Source organism: Rutidosis leptorrhynchoides, chromosome 11 (genome assembly GCF_046630445.1).
Source record: "Rutidosis leptorrhynchoides isolate AG116_Rl617_1_P2 chromosome 11, CSIRO_AGI_Rlap_v1, whole genome shotgun sequence".
Taxonomy (NCBI): domain Eukaryota; kingdom Viridiplantae; phylum Streptophyta; class Magnoliopsida; order Asterales; family Asteraceae; genus Rutidosis; species Rutidosis leptorrhynchoides.
The window spans coordinates 376,542,267-376,547,578 of NC_092343.1; the positions used below are offsets into that span (position 1 = coordinate 376,542,267).

Here is a 5,312-nt window from a genome sequence, read left to right on the forward strand (position 1 = left end):
TGCATTAGTGAGTTTCTCTTTAAGAATATTAAAAGATTTGATACATTCATCTGAAAAGATGAATGGAGCATCCTTTTCTAGGAGTTTATTCATAGGAGTGACAATTTTAGAAAAATCTTTTATGAAACGTCGGTAAAAACCGGCATGCCCTAGAAAACTCTTAACTCCTCTAACATTGGTGGGATGTGGAAGTTTAGCAATTACATCTACTTTAGCTCTATCCACTTCAATTCCTTCCTTTGAAATTTTATGACCAAGAACGATGCCTTCTTTAACCATGAAATGGCATTTCTCCCAATTAAGTACTAGATTTGATTTTTCGCATCTAATAAGCATTCGTTCAAGATTAACTAGACATGATTCAAAAGTATCACCGAAGACTGAAAAGTTATCCATGAAAACTTTCATGCATTCTTCTATCATGTCGTGAAAAATTGCCATCATGCACCTTTGAAAGGTTGCAGGGGCGTTGCAAAGTCCAAATGGCATGCGTTTATAAGCAAAAGTAACATAAGGGCACGTGAATGTGGTTTTCTCTTGGTCCTCGGGTGCTATTGGAATATGAAAGTATCCGGAAAAACCATCAAGAAAACAATAGTAACTATTTCCGGCTAATCTTTCCAACATTTGATCAATGAAAGGTAAGGGAAAGTGATCTTTTCTGGTGGCGTCATTTAATTTTCTATAATCAATACAAACACGCCATCCTGTTACAGTCCTAGTAGGAATAAGCTCATTTTTCTCGTTTGTGATGACAGTCATGCCACCTTTCTTAGGTACGCATTGAACTGGGCTTACCCATGGACTATCAGAAATTGGATAAATTAAACCTGCATCAAGCAGTTTAATAATTTCTTTCTTAACAAAATCTTGCATATTAGGATTTAGTCTTCGTTGGCATTGCACATACGTTTTATGACCTTCTTCCATAAGGATTTTATGTGTGCAATACGAAGGACTTATTCCTTTAATATCATGAATTTTCCATACAATAGCTGGTTTATGAGCTTTTAGCACAGAAATAAGTTGAGATTTTTCATTTTCAGTAAGAGAAGACGATATTATTACAGGTAATTTAGATTCACCATGTAAATAAGCGTATTCCAAATGGTTTGGAAGTGGCTTTAACTCTAATGTCGGCGGTTCTTCTATCGATGATTTATATCGATATCTGTCTTCCTCTTTTAGAATTTGAATTTCTTCTGTTGTTGGTTCATATCCATTAGCCATAAGTGTAGCTAACATTTCAGTTTCATCAATTGGTTCAGTTCCTTCTCCTAAAGAACATTCTCCTGTTCCTTGTAATTCTGGAAATTCTTCTAACAATCCTGCATGTGACTCTATAGTTTGAATATGATAGCATGTATCATCTGCAGATTGCGGTTGTTGCATTGCTCTATCAACTGAAAAGGTAACACTCTCGTCCTCTATACTTAGGGTCAATTTCTTACCAAACACGTCTATTATTGCTTTGGCCGTGTTTAAGAATGGTTTTCCTAATATGAGAGGAACTCGAGAATCTTCTTCTATGTCCAGAATAACAAAATCTACTGGAAATACTAAAGTACCAACTTTAACTAGCATGTTCTCCATTATCCCTCTAGGATATTTTACTGATCGATCGGCTAGTTGTATGCTTATTCGTGTTGGTTTCAATTCTCCAAGGTCTAGTTTAGCGTATAATGAATATGGCATTAAATTTATACTAGCACCTAAGTCTGCCAATGTTTCTATTGAACTAAGACTTCCCAGAAAACATGGAATTGTGAAACTTCCAGGATCAGATAATTTTTCTGGTATCTTATTCAACAGCACTGCAGAACAATTAGCATTCATAGTAACAGCCGAGAGTTCTTCCATTTTCTTTCTATTCGTGATTAGATCTTTCAGAAATTTAGCATATCTAGGCATTCCTGAAATTACATCAATGAAAGGAAGATTTACATTTATTTGTTTAAACATATCCAAGAATTTGGATTGCTCGACTTCAAGTCTTTCTTTTCTCATTTTACTAGGGTAATGAAGTGGTGGTTGGTATGGTTTAACATAAGATTTAGCCTTAACTGTGTTATCTTCATTAACCTTTTCAACTACCGGTTCTTTTTCCTTATCTTGTTCAGGTTGTGGTTCTTGTGGAGTAGGAATAGCTTCATCAGAAATTACAGGCATTTCAGGTGGTTTAAGTGTAATACCACTTCTTGTGGTAATGGCTTTAGCTATTTCATTCCGGGGGTTAGCATTAGTATCGCTAGGTAAACTTCCCGGTTTTCTTTCACCTATTAACCTTGCTAGGTTGCTCACTTCTTGTTCCAAATTTTGAATAGAAGCTTGTTGATTTCTAAATGCTTGAGCATTTTGTTCATTGGTTTGTTTTTGAGATGTGAAAAATTGAGTTTGAGATTCAACTAGCTTTGATATCATATCTTCTAAATTTGGCTTTTTATCATCGGTTTGTGGTGGTTTATTTTGAAAATTAGGTCTTTGCTGATTGTAAGTATTGTTGGATACTTGTTGATTACTTGGACCTTGTTGGTTGTTGTATGGAACATTTCGGTTATAATTCTGGTTTTGATTGTAGATCGGTCTTGGTGGTTGATAATTATTCTGATAATTATTTCCAGGCCTTTGGTTTATGTATGAAACATTCTCTCTTTGTTCCATTGTTAGTTCAATACTGAGACAATCTTTTGTCAAATGTGGTCCTCTACACTGTTCACAACTAATTCGTATTGAGTGTATATCCTTAGTCATCTTTTCCATTCATCTCTCGACAGCATCTATCTTTGCTGAAATGGAATCAAAGTCATGGCTAGAATCGGCTCTAGCTGCTTTAGATGATCTAATGATATCTTTTTCTTGGTGCCACTCATGTGAGTGGGAAGCAGTGTTATCAATAATTTTGTAAGCATCAGTTGCTGTTTTCTTCATAATGGAACCACCAGCAGCTATATCGATGTCTTTTCTTGTAGTGATGTCGCATCCTTGGTAGAATATTTGTACTATTTGACAAGTGTCTAAACCATGTTGCGGACATCCTCTCAATAATTTTCCAAATCTTGTCCATGCTTCATATAGAGTTTCATTTGGCTTCTGTGTGAACGTAACAATTTCTCCTTGAAGTCTCACGGCTTTAGATGCCGGAAAGAATTGTTTAAGAAATTTTTCAACTAAAACGTCCCATGTATCAATCGCTCCTTCAGGTAACGATTCTAACCAATTTTTGGCTTCTCCCTTTAAAGTCCAGGGAAATAACATGAGATATATCTGTTCATCCTCAACTTCTCTGATTTTAAATAAAGTACAGATCCTATTAAAGGTACGAAGATGTTCATTTGGATCTTCCTTCGGTGCACCACTAAATTGGCATTGATTTGTCACCATGTGTAGGATTTGTCCTTTGATTTCATAATCTGGCGCATTAATGTCAGGTTGAGTAATTGCGTGACCTTGGCCAGTGCGTTTAGCTCGCATTCTGTCTTCCATACTTAGAGGTTTCAGATTTTCCATGATTGAATTTGTTGAATCTGAATCACTAGAGGATTCTGATTTAATGGGTTGTTCCTCGACAATCTCCGTTTGAATGATTGGTGGTTCTGGAGGAAAGATTAATAGTTCAGGATCTATGAATTATCCCTGAATATTTTCCGGATTCTCAATTGTGAGGTCGGGTTCAAAAAATGGATTATCGGAAATTTGAATTGGAGTACTTGGTCGACTGGATGACGATTCTAAAGAAAAATCAACGGCGACAATATTTGCTAGATGTCTTGATCGAGTTACAGGTGGTGAACGTACAAAAGGTGGTGAACGTTTTGCTCGGTGCATTCACTGAATATCCTATTAGTTATAAAAATAAGAAAAATTATATAAGTTATCAAATTAATAGACTTTTCTGATTTTGCCCACGTTTCGAATAGCCAAAAGATGCAGCAGAGGGGCAGGATTCGTTTGGTCTCAATATAATTGAGTACTGTTTGGCTCCAATAACCCGGTCCACGTACAAATCCAACTATTACTACGAACCAGAAAATTTTGATGTCTATCAATTTAACCACTTAAAATAATTTTTCGTTTTGAAATTTTAGAGAAGAAATAGAAAAAAAATCTATGTCCTATAAACTAGAGCGTCGAGAAATAAGAAAGAAAAAGATTGCGTCGGAAAATGTCGAAAAATAAAAGGCGTCGAAAAATAAAAATAAGAAAGTAGCGAGTCGAAACTTAAAAAGTCTAAAAACTAAGAATTAAAAGTTGCGTCTAAAAATATTAAAGCTTAAAAGGAATACTATATCCAAAATGGCAAAAACTTAAAAAGGTACTAAAAACAGCGTCGCAAAATTCTAAAGCACTTAAATCTTAGTCTAAAGAAAAAGCACTTAAGGGATTTTACGGCAAATCTTAAAAATCTAGAAATAAAAATAACTATGGCAAAAACTATGAATTAAAATTAATTACGGGCGAAAAATACAAAAATTACACTAAAACGATTAAAAAGGTACGAAATTTTAAAAATAAAACTTAAAGTTGTAAAAAGTACAATTTTTATAGAAATATTATTTTTATATTATTTATTTTATAAAACTATTAATTTTATAATTTATTAAAACTAATTAAACTAAATAAAACAAATTAAATAAAAACTAAACTAAATAATTAAATAACTAAACCCTAATTAGGGTTATAATTAATTATAATTAATAATAATACTCCGTAATGATTGCTGTTGCAGGTCAACTGTGGCGTGTCAGGTACCCTCATGCGATCGCATGAATTTTGCCTTCGGGCTCATGCGATCGCATGGGCTAGGGTTTCGGGCAAGTATATGGGCTGCTACAGTAAGGGCCTCGAGTGTTTTTATTATTATTATTTTTTTTCTGTTTTAATAAATAATTATATAAATAAATAAAAACTTGTATTTTAAAAACTAAAATAAAAATAAAGAAACTTTATAATTTTATATATACATAACAAACTATTAAAAATATATAATTTTTTTTGTTTTTCTTTTTATATTTTCGTATATTTAAAACAAATTTTTACAAAAGCGTATTTTTATAAAAGTAAACTAAAAATTAATAAAAATCTATTTTTTTATAGCGTTGCGCTTCCGGCGTTTAAGCAAGAATGTCCCCGGCAGCGGCGTCAAAAATACTTGATGTGTGCGAGGTGTACTAGAAAATAGTATTATTTTTGCTACGAAATACTATTAAATACGATACAATTTTACACAAGATATTTATTTATATATAGAATGGATATACCTAAACATTGCTACAACACTTATAGGCAGTGTACCTAATCGTACAGTAGTGTAG

General features: G+C 33.4%; 1 non-coding gene across 1 annotated transcript; it reads left to right on the forward strand.

The window, feature by feature from the left end:
- The first annotated feature begins 3,016 nt into the window (after positions 1-3,016).
- Positions 3,017-3,123, forward strand: LOC139879037 (small nucleolar RNA R71). The gene has a single exon (XR_011769891.1). It is a non-coding gene; the product is annotated as a small nucleolar RNA R71 (small nucleolar RNA).
- The last annotated feature ends 2,189 nt before the right edge of the window (positions 3,124-5,312 follow it).